Source organism: Vicia villosa, linkage group LG4, assembly GCF_029867415.1.
Source record: "Vicia villosa cultivar HV-30 ecotype Madison, WI linkage group LG4, Vvil1.0, whole genome shotgun sequence".
Lineage (NCBI taxonomy): Eukaryota > Viridiplantae > Streptophyta > Magnoliopsida > Fabales > Fabaceae > Vicia > Vicia villosa.
In genome coordinates, this window is record NC_081183.1 from 73,031,108 (window position 1) to 73,050,521 (window position 19,414).

Below are 19,414 nucleotides of genomic sequence, written 5' to 3' on the forward strand. Positions count from 1 at the left end.
CGGAATCGAGGTCCATATAATCTTAGTAGCATATGTACAATCCTCTGAATGACTGATATAAAACCTCCTTGCAGGCCAAATGTCACAGGATCAAAGGTTCGGCGCCTTTTTGAATACCAGAATATCAAGCACCATGAGAACAGACCAAATAAAGGTCCGGCCTCAAATATGAAGAGCCAAAGGTATGTAGGAGTCAAGGTTTCCTGTCCCGCCCCAATCTCACGGGTATGTAGTCTAGACACGGACAAGTGGTCCCTAATGGTCACTAGGGTCTACAGTTCCCACGGGGTACAAAGTGTTTGAGGCAACAAGCGTGCCAGACACAGTGTTCCATGAAAGAACCTCGCCCAGTTAAGGTACCCCATGTCAAACTCGATCGTAGCAAGAGCCACGGGAGTCAACATGAGCATCCACACTAATCCTATGTGTCACTGGCCTGGGTAGTGGGCCTTTTACCTCACACAAATCCCCCACCTGCAAAACAAAGCAGAAAAATATGTGGCCCCCACGGGGACCCATAATATAGTCCAGATGCATGATGTGCAAGCAGAAATAAACATGATATGCAAGCAGAAAATAAACATGCAAACATATATACAAGATATAGACATGAAAATAAATAAACACCCAATAAAATAAAACAAACAAAGGCTAGGATCGACTTGCTTAGGTAATCCCCAGCAGAGTCGCCAGCTGTCGCACGCTCGCGAAAAATGAACAGAGTCGCCACTTATATATTTATCCCATAAGGGAAAGGAATATCAGAAAACCTAACAAAGGAAGGAACAGGGTCTTGCGACCAGAGAATCAAGGTACGAGAGTCGGTTACGCAAGGGGAAGGTATTAGCACCCCTCGCGCCCATCGTACTCGATGGTATCCACCTATGTTTGTTTCTATCTAAAGGGTGTGTACTATGTCTATGTCTATATGCGAATGAATGCAAAATGAAATACGGGGAAAAGAAGGAATTATTTACAAGTGTGCTCGTTCAAGCCCCGCGACTTGATGCCTACGTATCCTTTTCAGGAATCAGAGCGCCGTAGTTCGGCTCCATAGTTTTGTTTGTTTTTGTGCTTTTTAGTTGGGCGGCGTTAACGCTCGCGCTCTTGCATAAGGGGACAGCCTAGGATGCAATGGAGCGGAGATAACAATGCCCTTAAGAAAAGAGAGAAGAGAGAGAGTTTGAGTGTTTCGAGGAAATCCCTAAAGCAATGGAAACTCGAGTTACTCTTTGGTTGATGTTTTTTAGAATTTGGGAACTTACGCCCGAATGGGACCCAAAAGCAAGGGAGATCCAGGCACTCGAATGATTCCCTAAAGCAAGGGAGATTCAAGCTTCCATTCTCTTTTTAATGATTTTCACTTTTTTATTAATGTTTTTTAAGTGTTTTCTTTGTATTTTTTAAAGGGATTTTATTTAAGTATTTTTAGATGTTTTAAGGTTGTAAAAGAAAAAGAAACTAGCCTAGGTATGAAGGGAATTTCTACCTAATGTTATCATGGTTTCTACCTAAGGTTAGGAATAAAAGACACATGAAAAATAAAGCAAAAAGTAGAGTATATGAAAATAGCATAAGAGCATGAAATAGAACAAGTCAAAATATAGCACAAAAGTGAATTAAAAGTACTATTATTTTTTATGGTTCAACAACCAATTAAAAATCAAAGAAAACAACAATTAAAATTTCTAAAAGATTCATAAAGTTCTTAAAAGTCTAATTGGAGAGAAAACAATTTTTATCAATTTTAATTTAAGGAAAGATGAATTAATATGCAAAAAGGAAAATCAATTTTTATTATTATTTATTAACAAAGGGGTGCAGAAGCAATTTCAAAAGAACTGAAACCAATTAAAGCAAACTGGGCCAGAAAAACAGGGGTGTGGGAACAGCAAAAACGCTCAGGGCCCATGCACATTGGCAGGTGGTGTTGTAGCAATGGTGGGGCGCAGTCAGGAAACATTACAGGCCTGTGTGATTCGCGGCCCATCTACCATCTATTCCAACTCACTTCTATTTTTTAGTTTATTTCATTATTTTTATATGAGCAAATACGTGAACACATGTGAACATATTATCAATAGGGCAAGTCTCACTTAAGTTGCTACAAGACAAAATGCAATTTCAGCCAACCAGAATAGCACACGTCATAAGCCAATCATTTGCATGGATAAGGAGAAAAATAGAATTGCATGGACAAAAGAAAATAGAGTTGCATGGGCAAAAGAAAATAGTGTTGCACGGGCCCGTGTAATGCTGCCACATCAACAAACGGAAGAGAAAAGAAGTCAAACGCGCTGATGCCGGAGCTAGAGCTCCGGTCATCTTCTCCGGCGGTCCAACACGCCGGCGTTCAACGTTTTGCCCAGAAAATCAAAAGGCTCACACCGTTGCGCTCGGATTTCCTTGCTGAATGCGAATCTAACACTCATTCCCACTAATACTTCCTCTACAGCCTTTAACGAAAGCAAATATAAAATCCTCACTTCACTAAAGCTTACCAAAATTCAACGCCAGACACGACCTTCACCTTTTTCATGCGTAGAACTCTAATACGGTATCAAACATAGCAAGAAGTAACTTAATACTACGCATCTGAACCGAATTGAAGAAAGAACTACAATAGGCCATACGCACCATGCAACACAGATTCAACACCTCCTAATGCTCTTGTCCAGTCATGCTTAGAAAGTTTTAGCGAACATACCTGGAAAGTCTTTGAACAAAAACCAACAGAGAACTCTACATCTCTAGCTTCTTGACGATGATGATAATGGTTCCGCAAGATCCTAACGTTGGTTGAGGAATAAATTCACGTAACGCTCTCCCTTGGAACCAAACTGAACGCTGTTATTATCTTTCAGAAAAAGGACGATGTGGATTAACTCCTAATCCAAGGATCAATGATGGATGGGGATGAGACGTGCTGAATATCCATGCAATGAGATACGATGATGCTGATGAAATCGGACTCGCAGAAGAGTGAGGATGGCAGCGATGTCGTAATGGTTGAGAATGGAGATGGCGGTTATTGGTGGAGGAGTACCGATGGTGGTAGAAACTGTTATGATTTTGGATGGAGTTTGTTAGGTTGTTGTTAGGTTGTTGAGAATATGGAAATGGTGATGAAGATACGAAGTGAAGAAGATGATGATTGGTATGAAGGTTGAGAACGGTGGTTGTGGTGGTTGTTAAGAATTTGTTATGGAGGTTGGAGGTGGTAGTTACGGTGGTTGAAAAACAGTTAGGATGGTTATGGTGGAGAGAGATGAAGAGAGAGATGCGTGTAGAAGAGAGGGGAGAATGAGAGAAAGAAGAGAGTTGAAAACCGAGAGAAAGAAAAATGAAGCGTGTCCTGATTTGTGAGGGGTTGTGAGTTTATATAGAGTATGCTCATGGCTTATGGTGGGGTGTGTTGTATTATAGTGTGGCTTTCTCTCATGCTTAATGAACAAGAATGGCAATTGTGGCAAGCTTTCTACGTGCTTTCACGTATTCAATAAACTGCATGGCTGACTATGGTATATAGGTATCCCTGGCGCGCATGCTACCCAGTTCCTGGCCTGGTGCCTACATCAAAACGCAACCTTGCAAGGGCGTAACATTGAGACCTTATATTTCATTTCACATTCAACCAAAAAATGTGATATTGGTGTCAAGTGAAAGAGGGAATGGGATAGAACACCGTAACATTGGAATAAAACCCATAAGATATCCACACTTCTCTAAAACTAGCCCTACATTTGGCACGCCACGTGTTTGATCATTTGCTTATGCGTGCCCCAGCTTTTGGTCCACATCTTTGGCAACGCGCGGCTTTGCGAGAGAATGACTTTGGAGCTTTGTGAATGATTCAATATTTGTTCAATTTCCATAATTCTTGTCTTGTTGAATAGAGGGCATGGCAAGGATTAGAATGATACCAAGTTTGCTTCCATGGCATTTTTGTAGAGCTCTAAAATTGGCTTGAGATTTGGCATGCCACGTGCTTGATGAAATGCCTGGTCATGACCTGGCTTGTGACTTGGATTGTGACTTAAGTTAAATGGATTCTCAGTAACTTCAAACCACTTTAACTCTTCATACAAGCTTCAGATGAAAAAGTGTCCAACTACAAAGTTGTTCTCCTCCATGAGAGGAACAACTTTGATGTAGGGGATTTTTCCAAAAAATGCCATTTGCCACGTGTAAATCAAGGCTGAAGTGGACTGCTCATCGAGATTCAAAACCTTCAAAAAAAAATTTCTAAGTGTTGAAACTTTCCATTTTTGTCATTTTTCTATTTTTGGCAACTTTTTGTCAAACTCCTGATTTTATCCATTCTTTGACTTTTCTTGATTAATCTTCCACCAAAAGTCAATATTTGAATAATTCTTCTGATTTTGACCCAAAGGTCAACTGTTCTGATTTTTCTGACTATTGATGAAATTCCCGATTAAATCTCCTCCAGTCAAATCCAGTCAGATAAACGCATCCACATAGTCAGTATGAGAGCTTCCCACTCATAGAATCCATTCCTGATTAAATGTTGACAAGAAAGTCAACTGGTTGACTTTGGTCAAGGAAGCCCTGATTAGGAACAACCAGATGAATTACAAGCTTGTACACTCCCCCAATGCCTTGAATTGAGAAGAACCCTAATCCAGGAAGACTTCAATGAAAACAAAGCCCCATAATCACACCTCAGATCCTCACATTTGGTAGGAAATTCCTTGCCATAAGAGCTCTTTCTTGCTAGTCTTTGATTGATACCAATGATATGCATGCATGGGTATGGATTATGACCTAAGTGATGTATGTACATGAATGTAAAGCCTAAGCCAGTTAGAAATAAGGGGTAGGACAAATTTGGGGTATGACAAGGGTGTGTACTATGTCTATGTCTACATGCGAATTAATGCAAAATGTAGGGAAAATAAAGAATTGTACTCGCACGGGCCCTACCCCGTTGCCTACGTATCCTTTTCAGGAATCAGAGTTACCGTAGCTCGGCTCACGATTTTCTGTTTGTTTTTATGTTTTTTAGTTGGGCGGAGTTAACCCTCGCGCTCTTGCATAAGGGGACAGCCTAGGATGCAATAGAGCGGAGATAACAATGCCCTTAAGAAAGGAGAGAAGAGAGAGAGTTTGAGTGTTTCGAGGAAATCCCTAAGGCAAGGGAAACTCGAGTTACTCTTTGGTTTGTGTCTTTTAACGTTGGGAACTTACGCTCGAATGGTTCCCTAAAGCAAGGGAGATCAAAGCACTCGAATGATTCCCTAAAGCAAGGGAGATTCAAGCTTCCATTCCCTTTTTAATGATTTTCACTTTTTTATTAATGTTTTTTAAGTATTTTCTTTGTTTTTTTTAAAGGGATTTTATTTTGATATTTATAGATGTTTTAATGTTGTAAAAGAAAAAGGATGAAAAGGTGGGGGACTAGCCTAATCTCTAAGCCTAATTGTTGATTACTTCTAATAGAAATGAGGAAGAAGTTATTTTTGGTATTTCACAATATAAGAAAATATTCACAAAAGGAAAAGAATTAAAATCTAAACTATTCATGAAAATATATACACAAACAATTGCATTTTATTCATATTAGAAACTATTTTTGAATTAACAAAGAAAACTATTTATTTATGGTTAATCAACCAATCACAAATCAAAGAAATCAATCAATTAAAATTCAATTAAAAGAAAATAAAATTTCAAAAAAAGCTAATTGGATGAAAAATGTTTTTTTTGTCACTATTTATTTAAAAGAAAAATGAATTGATATGCAAAAGAAATAAAAGACAATCAATTTTTATTATTTATTTATTAAACAACAAGGGGGTGCAAAAAATAGTTTTAGAATGAACTAGAAGTCAATTAAAGCAGAAACTGGGCTCAAAACAAGGGGGTGGGGATAGCAAGGCACGTGCAAGGCCCATGCTCACTAGCGCGTGGTGCACTAGGAGATAGGGTGTACAATCCAGAAAAGTCCAAGCCCAAACGCATACGAGGCCCACCATCCATTTTCCTCTATTCTCAATTCTACTTCATTTTATTATTCAGGTTTATTTAATCAGCATGCATATTATATGGTTTTATTTAGCAATACGTGACATGCATGGTTCATAGAAAGAAATCAATTGGTAAATTAATCACTTAAGTCACTAAGTGACAAAACAAGCTCCCAGCGAATCACAGAATGCCACCTCACGCGCTAATGATTGGAATAAGACAAAAATCACAAATCAATGGGAAAGAAGCCAATGCAAGCGCGCCACGTATGCCAGTCGGTGCAAAAAAAAATACCAAAACAAACACAGACGCCGGAGCAAGGCTCCGGTCGTCTTCTCCGGCCAGCCTACGGAGGAGATGAGTCAAATTTTCCAGAAATTAATCAAAGTACCACCGCTCCACTCGGATTCTTGCGTAGATGATAGATCTGGCGTTAGTTTTCATTGATTCTTGCTTGAGCTTCAAAACCGAGTACAAATCTAAAAACCCTAACATCTAGCATATTCATCAAAACTCATGCTAATGGCATCAAGATGAATCTTACGTCTCATTGAACTCAAACATGCGAACCAATCATTCAAACAGCAAGCATAGCACGGAAAACGAATCACATTCTCAGAATCAAGATTTGACATACACTACAAGATTATGAACATATGCATATAGTTTTGAAGCGTTTGAATGCAAGGTTCAAAGAGTTTCAGATGCTTACCTGAGCACTTCTTGATTTAGTATAGAGAGGAAGCTGCACAAATCCAAGCCTCCGATGATAACAGTGAGCGTGCGCTAACTAGTTCCTCTAACAACCGAGAAGTGAGCTTAGCTGGCTGAGCATTCTGAGCTCGTGATGAAGATGATGACCTTGTTCAGTATGGCATCATGATGGCAATAGATGAAGGTGATTGATGTTGAAAGTTGAGTTGGAAGAGTGGTGGCCGGAGGTAGTTAGGGAAGTTGGTTATGGCGGCCGGAGAAGGTTGTTATGGTGGCAAGTGGTGGCGGAATGAGTGAGGGAGAAGAGAGAGAACTGAGGGAGAGGGAGAATGTGGAGAGAAAGAGTGTAAAACGAGAGGCAGAGAGAAGAGAGTGTGTGAGTTTGTGAATCGTGAGTGAGAAGTGAGGGTGTGGATCTGTTTTTATAGGGCAATAGGATAGTGCACAACATGCTTCTTTTGGGTGTGGGACTTGAAATGCACTCATTCTTTTGCAAGACTTAATGGACAAGTATCATGAAATTATAGCAAGCATTGTGTCATCTTTTCTGAAATCAGTAAATGCATGGCTCGAAATGGCAAGTGATGGTGAATGGTTGTGTTCTTGGCTACAAGTGTTTTGCATTGTGGATCTGGTATCTCTTCATGCAGCAAGTGGCTAATATGCTTCCTCCAAGTACTCCTATCTTAACGCATACTCCATCATTCACCTCAAACTCGTGCTCCCATTAAAGAGGCCATGGTATAGATCAAACTTCCTGAAATTTTATGCCTGATGCCTTTGCCAATACGCACTTCCCATGAGCATGACTTTGGGTGTCTCTAACTAGATCAATACGCGTCCAAAATTAATGAAATTGGATTCAATGGGTAGGGAACATGGCAAGGAGTTATTTGAGACCAAGCTCTTTTAATATGGAGACTTGTGGAGGAAGAAATTTAGACTTGAAGTTGGCACACCATGTGTTTGATGATATGCATGCGCATGACCTGGATTTCTGCCTTGGCCAGATGCTTGACTTGGTCAGGGTGAGGGCATGACTTTGGAGGCTTGCATTTGGCTCAATATTTGTTCAATTGCCATAATTATTGTTTCAATGGATAGAGGGGATGGCAAAGAAGAGATGCATACCAAGATCTCATTCATAGCACTCGTGTATGTCTCTAAATTCAGCTTGCAATTTGGCATGCCACGTGCTTGATGAAATGTCTGGTCATGACTTGGCTTGTGACTTAGATTGAATGGATTTTCAGTAACTTCAAACCACTTTACCTCTTCATACAAGCTTCAAATGAAAAGTGTCCAACTACACAGTTGTTCTCCTCCATGAGAGGAACAACTTTGATGTTGGAAATTTCTCCAAAAAATGCCATTTGCCACGTGTAAATCAGGGCTGAAGTAGACTGCTCATCAAGATTTAAAACCTTCAAAAATTTTCTAAGTGTCAAAACTTTCCACTTTTGTCATTTTTCTATTTTTGGAAACTTTTGTCAAACTCTTGATTTTATCCATTCTTTGACTTTTCCTGATTGAATTTCCACCAAAAGTCAATATTTGAATAAATCTTCTGATTTCGACCTAAAAGTCAACTGTTCTGATTTTTCTGATTATTGATGGAATTCTTGATTAAATCTCCTCCAGTCAAATCCAGTCAAATGAACACATCCACATGGCCAGTATGAAAGCTTCTCACTCATAAAATCCATCTCTGATTAAATGTTGACCAGAAAGTTGACTGGTTGACTTTGGTCAAGGAAACCCTGATTAAGAGGATCAGATGACTTCTACGCTTCTACACTCCACCAATGCCTTGAGTTGAGACTGAGAAAACCCTAATCCAGGAGGACTTCAATGAACATAGAGCCAAATGATTACACCTCAGATCCACACATTTGGTATGAAATCCTCTGCCATAAAAGCTCTTTCTTGCTAGTCTTTTGAATGGTACCAATGATATGAATGCATGAGTTGGATTATGACCTAAATGATGTATGTATATGAATCATAAGCCAGATGAATGGGGTAGGACAAATTTGGGGTATGAAAGCTGCCCCTATTTAATCATCTTAAACCTGAAGGTGAGATTGGCGTTAGCCTTTCGAACATTCGAGGTAGAAGAAGATTAAATATCCAAGACCTAAAATTTGTCCTGAAAAGATGGTGTAGGTGTTATTCTTATTCTGGTTTTGATATCTGCTGGGGAAAGAGAAATTTTTGTTTTTCTGGTGGAAATATTTACAGTGAATAATGGATTTGAATGGTGGTAGTATGTAACGTAGCCAAAGTGCCAATACAAGGTTCTCAAAGGAAGTGATTGTTACATGGAACAGTAGTTGGAAAAGAAATGGGTTTGACAGAAAGGTAAGGTAACATAGGAGAATGTTTTAAGAGAGATACAAACGAGTATCGAAAGAAAATACAGACGAGTACCAAAGGAATGACACATACGAGCATCGAAAGAAGATACAGACGAGTACCAAAGGAACGGCACAGACGAGCATCGAAAGAAGATACATACGAGTACCAAAGGAATGACGCGTACGAGCATCAAAAGAGGATACAGACGAGTACCAAAGGAATGACGCATACGAGCATCAAAAGAGATACAAACGAGTACCAAAAGAATGACACATACGAGCATCGGAAGGAGATACAGACGAGTACCAAAAGAAGGACACATACGAGCATCGAAAGAAGATACAGACGAGTACCTAAGGAATGACACAGACGAGTATCAAAAGAAGATACAGACGAGTACCAAAGGAATGACACATACGAGCATCAAAAAAAGATACGGACGAGTACCAAAGGAATGACACAGACGAGTGTTTGAATCAATACAGACGAGTATCGAAAGAAGATACGGACGAGTATTAAAGCAATGACACAGACGAGTGTTTGAGAAGCTTGGTAGATGGACTTACTGGGGATTGGGATTTAGTCTTGAAATGATTTGCCAGGACGAAAGGCAAAGGATACACAACACGGGGGTTGGATCAAAAAGTTTGCCCGTACGAGGGGAAGGGACCACGGAGACTAGTGACGACTAGACTCGACAATACGATGACAGTAACCACTGGGGATTACGGGGATGTCGGTGCTGGCGAAGCATAAGAATTACATTAATCCCTCAGGCCAAAAGACGGGGTGTAACTCTTCAAGAGTGGAAATCGTTCGAATTGCCACACACCAAGTATGGTTATTCAAACGATTGAAAAATGAGATGGGTTGAATGCCCACCTTCATTCACACTCTAATCTGCACGCAGCATACGGGAAATAGCCTCGGAGACAACGGTTCTGACGAAGAAAGACATTGTGTCCGATCCACACTGGAGAGAAAAAACGAGACTTCTTCTAGAGATTGAGGATACCAAGTATCGGCACCGTGGCTTGGGGAGATTTGTAATGTGGTAGCAGATATCAATCGGAGTTTGTAAGGACAACTTTTATGTGGGGGAAGTATCGATGTCTTGATTGAGTGCTGATTTGTATTATCTGGCTTATGCTTTGTATGCATGTTTGAATTTTTCTATGGCGTAATGATCCGACTTGACGGATATGCTACGCTTTTGAGGATGCAATGTTATATGCAATGAATACTATATGCAGAGTGCAAAATAAAGGCATTGATGAGATAGTGGAGCAGGATCATTGGGGTCCATTGCTTATTTTCTTGAGACACCATTGTGAGTGGGCGTTGGAAACCTTACAGTACCAAAGATTATTGGCAACTGTGTTGAGGATTAGAACATAGCTCTGCTGGGGAGGAAGTGACTTCGCCCGACTTTCCTTACATCCTATACTGCTTGGGGAATCATGAGTTTTGAGGGACCATTCTTTGTCTACCATATGGAAGAGGGACATGGACCTCTTCAGGTGCCCCATGCTTACCAGTACTGATGAATTATACTCTTTAACTTTCACGCGGGATGATGACGACCTTTGTGACATGTCATAAGCCAAGATGACGGCTAGAACCTGCAACCTGCACAGAAAACAATGTTTCGATGCAAATGGTGCCCCTTAGAGCACTTTTATGTTTATGTAACGTCATGTTTCGTTTTGATTTGTGATTATTATCCCCCATGCTTTCTATGCAATGTTTAATAACGAATTAAATCACACCTCGCATGCGAAAAATGAAAGGTAAGAAGGAAAGCTTTTTATCAAAAGATCATTTTATTGATGGAATGCCTATGAATAGGCTTCTGTACAGGGAAGCAACTCCTAAATGAGGTAGTTGCGAAAAAGAAAATAAAATGCAAAAGGCAAAATGGCAAAGAGAAATGCTCGAATTTCCATTAAAACTGGTATTGCTATAGTTCCCATATCCTTGATCCTCTCAATGCTTTGCTTCAGAAGCGCAATGGTTGGATCGATCTGTCCGTTTTGCCAAGGGAGTATAGTGGTTTTTGTGAAGGATATTCAGACTGCAGCCTCTCGCTTTTGATCCCTAACTTTTGCCTGGATCGCCTTTTCGGGTTTTCAATCCAGCGGGATGCCCCTTTTTGCCTAAGTCGCCCTTTTGGGTTTTCGACTTAGCGGGTTATTCTCTTTTGTTTTATCCCTAATTTTTGCCCAAACCCTTTTGGTTTGTCGGGATGCCCTTATTTTTGCCTAGGTGCGTCGACCTAGCGAGTCTTTTATGCGTAGTATTTTTGACTGAGTCTGAATTGACTGGAAGCGGAACGTCTTCCCCATCCATCTTTGTCAGGATTAAAGCACCACCTGAGAAGGCTTTCTTCACAATGTATGGTCCCTCATAGTTGGGCGTCCATTTGCCCCTTGGATCGGTGTGAATTGGCAAGATCTTCCTCATGACTAGGTAGCCTGTATGGAATTCTCGAGGCCGAATTTTCTTGTCATACGCTTTCTTAATCCTCTTTTGGTACAATTGACCATGGAAAATGGCGGATAAGCGTTTCTCCTCAATTAGATTGAGATGGTCAAGCCTCGTCTGAATCCATTCTGTTTCATCAAGTTTGGCATCCATCAAGACCCTCAACGAAGGAATTTCCACTTCGACGGGAAGTACAGCCTCCATACCGTAGACAAGAGAGAAGGGAGTTGCCCCAGTTGAAGTACGAACTGAAGTTCTATAGCCATGCAGAGCAAACGATAACATCTCATGCCAGTCTTTGTACGTTCTAACCATTTTCTGGACGATCTTCTTTATGTTCTTGTTAGTAGCTTCGACTGCGCCATTCATCTTTGGCCGATAGGGTGATGAATTGTGATGTTCAATCTTGAACTCTTCGCACAACTCTGCCATCATCTTGTTATTGAGATTGGACCCATTATCAGTGATGATCTTGTTTGGAACCCCATATCGGCATATGCTTTCTTTTTTGATAAAGCGAGTGACGACTTGCTTGGTTACGTTCTTGTAAGAAGCAGCTTCGACCCATTTGGTGAAATAGTCGATGGCAACAAGAATAAATCTATGCCCATTTGAAACTTGTGGCTCAATTCGTCCAATCATGTCTATGCCCCACATAGCAAAGGGCCAAGGCGATGTCAGAACATTCAGAGGAGTTGGAGGAACATGAATTCTGTCAGCATACACTTGGCATTTGTGACATTTCTTCACATACACATAACAATCACTTTCAATCGTCATCCAATAATATCCTGCTCGCAAGATCTTTTTGGCCATAGAGTGCCCACTGGAATGAGTTCCAAAAGATCCTTCATGAATTTCCCGCATGATCAATTCTGCTTCGTGTCTATCCACGCATCTGAGCAAAACTGAATCATAGTTTCTTTTGTACAGGACGTCTCCTGACAAGAAGAATTTGGATGCTAGTCTTTGGAGCGTTCGCTTATCACCAATTGTAGCATCTTTGGGATACTCTTGCTTCTCAACATACCTTTTGATGTCGTAATACCATGGCTTTTCATCATACACATCTTCAGTAGTGAGACAATGAGCCAGGAATACATGTGCAGGCTCTTTGTAACGGAGGATCCTTATGTCTGGCACTTCTTTAGGGGAGCTAACTCTGAACATAGCTGCCAAAGTAGCCAAAGCATCCGCCAATTGATTCTCCTCTCGGGGAATATGATTGAAAGTGACTTCCTCGAAAGCGGGCAACAACTCCAAGATATAGTCCCTATAAGGAACTAAGTTGGGGTGTCTTGTCTCCCAATCACCTCTCACTTGATGTATAACCAAGGCAGAATCCCCATAAACCTCAAGGATCTTGATCCTCATATCAATGGCTGCTTCGAGGCCTATTACGCAAGCTTTGTACTCTGCGACATTGTTTGTGCAATCAAAACATATTCTAGCTGTGAAAGGGACGTGAGTTTGACGAGGAGAAGTCAAAACTGCCCCAATACCATGGCCCATAGCATTTGATGCACCATCGAACGTGAGAGTCCATCGCTCCCCTGGTTCGGGTCCTTCATTATCATCTAGTTTCATGATATCCTCATCAGGAAAGTCAAACTTCATTGACTGATATTCTTCTAATGGCTGATGAGCAAGATGATCTGCAAGGACACTTCCTTTGATGGCCTTCTGTGTGACATACTGGATGTCGTATTTTGATAAAAACATTTGCCATCGGGCTAGTCTTCCTGTAAGGGCCGGTTTTTCAAAGATGTACTTTATCGGGTCCATTTTGGAGATCAATAGAGTGGTGTGAGTCAACATATACTACCTCAGTCGGCGAGCGGCCAATACCAAAGCACAACAAGTTTTCTCGAGTTGTGAGTAACGGGATTCACAATCGGTAAACTTTTTGCTCAGGTAATAAATGGTGCACTCTTTTCGACCAGACTCGTCATGCTGGCCCAACACACACCCCATAGATCCTTCAAGCACGGTTAAGTACATAAGAAGCGGTCTCCCAGGAACCGGAGGCATGAGGATTGGTGGCTCTTGGAGTTATTTCTTGATCCTTTCAAAGGCTTCTTGACAATGATCGTCCCAACGTATATCTTGATTCTTGCGCAGCAGTTTAAAGATGGGTTCACAAGTGTCAGTGAGATGAGAAATGAACCTGGCTATGTAATTCAATCTCCCAAGGAACCCTCGAACTTCTTTTTCATTCTTTGGTGCTGGAATATTCTGTATTGCTCTTACTTTATCAGGGTCAACCTCAATCCCTCGTTGGCTCACGATGAATCCAAGTAACTTTCCAAATCGCACTCCAAAAGTGCATTTGTTTGGATTAAGCCTCAACTTGAATTTTCGCAGACGAGCAAACAATTTCTCAAGATATACCAAGTGTTCCTCCTCAGTTTGGGATTTTGCAATGATATCATCAACGTATACTTCAATCTCCTTATGGATCATATCATGGAAAAGAGTCACCATCGCACGTTGATATGTTGCACCAGCATTCTTAAGACCAAAAGGCATCACCTTATAACAATACGTACCCCACGGAGTGGTGAAAGTGGTCTTGGTCATATCTTCAGGAGCCATCTTTATTTGATTATAGCCAGAAAAATCATCCATGAATGAGAATACCGAATACTAAGCAGTATTGTCGACTAACACATCAATATGAGGGAGAGGAAAATCATCCTTCGGACTTGCCCTATTCAAATCTCGGTAGTCGACACACATGCATACCTTTCCATCCTTCTTAGGAACAGGTACGATGTTTGCAATCCAAGGAGGATATTCACACACAGATAAGAAACCAGCCTTCAACTGTTTTTCAACTTCCTCCTTGATTTTCAAAGCCATATCAGGTCGAGTTCTTCGCGGTTTTTGCTTTACAGGTGGACATTCTGGTTTGAGCGTAACTTGTGCATAACGATATCAATGTCTAAACCAGGCATGTCTTCGTATGACCAGGCGAAGATGTCAACATACTCTCGGAGCAGCTCAATCAACCTTCTCTTTACATCACTTTGCAAAGCGGACCCTATCTTGACTTCTCTCTTTGCTTCTTCTGTACCGAGGTTGACGATTTCTATGGCTTCCTGATGCGGCTGAATAGATTTCTCTTCTTGTCTCAAAAGTCTTGCCAGTTCCTCAGGGACTTCACAATCTTCCCCACTATCCTCATCAGCTTGGTCAATCGGATTCTCAAGGATATCAGGACGTGGAACTGTAACATTATCATTTTTGATGGAATCCGAGCCGGATCTGCACGATGGATGATTTATGCCTTAGAATGCAACACATAAAGGAAATGAAAACGAAAAGCTTTTCCATTTTTGAAAAAGTTTTTAAAGTAGAATGAAAGGAATGGAGCAGTAATTGCATGCGAAAATATGACTTTTATTCATTATTAAACAAATTGAAACATGGGGGGCCCTTCTTTATACAAGTGATCAATATGCTTGGGGCGAAGCACATGATTTATCGAAACAAGAAAATTACATCTCCATAAAAGTGACTCTAGGGATGTCCACCGTGGTCCAGTTGTTGAGTTCCTGTCCAGGCGCAGCATGGCGGATGAACCTAGAGAGATCTTCTTCATTGTCATCATCCACGTCGAGAACCTGACTTCCAGAACTAGTACTGGCACTGACGAACACCTGAGAAATCGGGGGGATCACCTTCTTTCCAAGGATTGTGCTGAGTTGAGTAGAGAAGGATGGTTGGTACCTAAGCCCATACTTGTCTCTCTTCTCATGGACATTAATCAACTTGCCCCAGGCACCATGGGGAACACCAGCTTCTAGGAAGGCCTTGGCATCATTCAAGGATGAGAGGGGTGCCCCGGGTTCCCTCTTGTTTTCAACCACAGGGAGTCTATCGACTGACACAATTTCCAAGGCTTGGAAAGGCGTCTCTTGTACTTTCCCTTCTACTTCCACGTAGCGGTACGTTGCCAGATTATTGACTACCAGATCTTCTTCACCAGTGATTACAACAATCTTGTCACCCACAACAAATTTCAAACACTGATGGAGGGTAGATGTCACAGCCCCAGCAACATGGATCCAAGGACGACCCAAGAGACAAGTGTACGAAGGGCGAATATCCATGACATAGAAGGCAATGTAGAACGTGTGAGGACCAATCTTGATAGGCAAATCAATTTCTCCTTCCACGGACCTTCTAGACCCATCAAATGCTCTGACGCTCATAGTACATGGTCTCATCATAACCCCATCCATACTCAGCTTAAACAAAGTAGCTTTGGGCATCACATTAAGGGAAGATCCTGTATCAATCAGAACTTGAGACAACACCGCGTCCATGCACCTTATGGAGATATGCAATGCTTTATTATGTGCTCTACCCTCAGGTGGAAGTTCATCATCACAAAAACCCAAACAATTACCAGCAGCAATATTGGTTACAACCCCCTCAAACTGTGGCACAGTAATGTCTTGAGTTACATGAGCGGAAGCCAGAACTTTCATTAGAGCATCACGGTGAGCTTCTGAGTGCACCAAAAGGGACAAGATGGAAATCTTAGCTTGAGTTTGATCAAGCTGATCAATCACCTTGTAATCACTTTTCTTTATAATTCTCAGAAGTTGTTCAGCGTCTTGTGCAGTACCGGGCTTAGGAGGATCAACGGCAACCTGTTTCCCTTTAGTCTGAGCGTTAACATCTTTGTTAGTCTCTTTGGGAGGCGGAGGTGGGGCGGCGAAGATTCGGCCACTTCGAGTGATGCCACTAGTCCCAGCAATATTAGTGACATTCGAATTACCCACTGGAGGACAATCATACTTCTTCCCTCGAATATACACAGCATTATAACTCCAAGGAACAGCCTTAGAATCAACCAACGAAGAGGGAGCAGGAGATGGAGCCTGAAGAGCTTGGGGACGGATGACCAGAGGAGTATTCAGAGTCTGAATAACCAAAGGAGTACTCGGAGTATGGATGATCAAAGGAGCACTTTGGGTTTCGTCGTATCAGCAGGATAATAAGGAATCTCTAGAATAGCCACTTCTTCATCAGGAATAACTTTTTCCACTCTAATGACACCTTCATCCATCAGCTTTTGGATCTCATCCCTCAACCTGGCACATTCCTCTGGATTAGAAGAACATTGCAAACAGAAGTCATGTAGTTCACACAGAACCCTTTGTTGCACAAGATGTTCTCTGACAGTTGCAAGCGGCATCTTGACCTCATTAACATCAGTTACTAGGATCTGTTCGTCACACAATTCAACAGCATTGGTCGCACCTGCGTGGGGAGGCATAGGATTATTCTGCACATTAGGACCAGTAGGAGCGAACGAGATAAGCTTGTCATCGAGGAGATCTTGAACTTTGTACTTTAATGCTCTACACTTTTCAATCGTATGGCCTGGATCACCTGAATGAAATTCACAACGAGCATTAGCATCATACCCTGGAGGAAGAGGACTAGGCGGAGGGCCCATTTCACGAAGTTGCACCAACTGACCAGTAAGCAATTGGGGAAGAAGCTGGGCATATGGTATCGGAATCGGATCTATACGCCTTTCAGGGTACCTTTTCCTTTGCGGAGCTCTTTGACCTTGAGGCCTTGGATTTTGTTGACGATTCTAAGAGGCAACAACCTGTTGTTGGGGGATGAAAGGCTGTTGAGGTGCCACCCATGGTTGTGGAAGTGCAGCAGCGTATGCCTGAGGGGCATACGGATTGGGAACATCATAAGGCATTGGGTAGTAAGGAGGTGGAATAGCAGAGTATACAGGAGCTCGACCTTGGTCAACTGAAGCAGTGCTGGTTTCACCTTCTTTCTTCTTTACAAATCCAGAGTATGGTTTTTTACCATTGCCATTAGAATTTCTAGGACTAGTAACACCTTGAATGGTACCAGCTTTGACACAGTTTTCAACTCGTTCACCAATGATAACCACATCTGAGAAGGAAGGAGAAGTATTACTAACCATGTGCTGAAGATACGGCCTTTTTAGAGTACCCATAAACAAATCAATCAATTCGCGGTCAAGGAGAGGGGGTTGAACTCGAGCAGCAAGTTCACGCCACCTCTGGGCGTATTCTTTGAAAGATTCTTGAGACTTTTGTGCCATATTTTGAAGCTGGGCGCGACTGGGAGCCATAGCAGTGTTATAATGGTATTGTTTCAAGAAGGCATCAACAAGTTCTCCCCAAGTACTAACATTAGCCCTCTCAAGTTTCATATACCACTCCAACGGGGCTCCAGTGAGACTATCCTGAAAGAAATGCATGAGCAATGGTTCATTCTCAACGTGAGCGGCCATCTTACGGCAGTAGGAACGAAGGTGAGTCTCTGGGCAGGTGACCCCCTTGTACTTATCGAAATCCGGAACCTTAAATTTTGGGGGAATAACAATCCCAAGAACCAGGCACAAAGCAGCAGTGTCGAAACTTGAAGTTTTAGCAACTTCAATGGCCTTAAGGCGTTCCTCCAGAGCCTGGTACATCTTAGAAGTTTCGGTCAACTCAGTGGTAAGATCATGGTCAAGATCAATAACATCGTGGTGATCGTCCACCAACTTAGGTATGCCGCCATCCGGACCCTCCCCAGGCTTTGGTACTCCAACAGCAGAAGTGGTAGGAGCATCTTTGACCAGACTAGCGACACTTTTCCTGAGTTCATCCTGTCCCTGATAGACGGCATGAAGGGTCTCCATGAGTTGGGTCATTCTGTCTCCCACCCATAACATCCATATCCCTACGGAGGGCAGTTTGATTCTGTTCAAATTGGTCCATGATTCTTTTCTCGTTGTTCCTGGTGCGGTAAGGATGTAAGGAAGTCAGCTTCGTCGTCGAGAAAGAAATCTGTTGTCGGAAGGGACCCCAATTAGATTCTGATAAAAAACCTGGAAATGTAGTATGATATGGGTGCATGAGTGCATGTGTGCATGTTTTATTATTTTCAAGACTTTTTAGCTTTGCCTCAAACCAACAACACAAGATAATGAAGGAAATAGTGAAGCATAACCAAGATAAGCACAACCAAGATAAGCAAACATAATTGATTAATTCTGCAACCAAGTTCTTAGCGTAATTGAAGTACAAACTATTCTGCTCTCATGAGCCAACAAATACAGAAATAAAACTCGGAATCCCATCCAACAAGTCTGGTGGTGATTCACATAACAAAGTCATCATTAGGCGGGATCCCCCATGTCCACATGACGGAGAGGGCTTTCCCCAATGTTCTTATCACTCCAGATTTTCATTTCTTCGAAGAGCTTCTTGGTGTCGGCATGGGTTGGCTTCTTGATGATCTCTTGAATCAGCAGGTCTTTTCTGAAGTGCATTGTGTCCACATGGCGGTGCTTCACCTCCCAATACCTAGCTTCCTCTTGAACTTGGGCATTACTCTGGTCTTTTTCTCTTATCTGACCCTTCAGCTTTCGGATCTCTTCATAACACTTCTCTATGGTACTTTGGCGTTCCAACAAGAGTTTGTCTGCTTTCTTACGACGAGTTTTCTCTGAATTGGCTTTTCAGTCTGAATCTGGAGCTTTTCAGTCAACTCTGCCAATTGAGCCTCGTAATGTTCTTTTATTTTCTTTTCTTGAGTTTCGGTAGATTTAGCACCTACAGTCATCCTTGGCCTCTTTTGAGAAGTGCTCCCTCTAGCATACAATTCTTCAAGCTCTATTTCTCTTAATTTCAACTTATGGAGCGCGGAAAGCTTCTCTTGCCGAGCAGTATTCCTCTTAACATGCATTGTTTCCATCTATTCAGCCAATCTTCGATTCTCATCCACCGTTTGGTTATAACGAGGCATGGAGACGATGTTGGGTTGTTCACCAGCAGGGGGGTACAAAGGATCTTTAGGAGGGAAAGGCATCCCT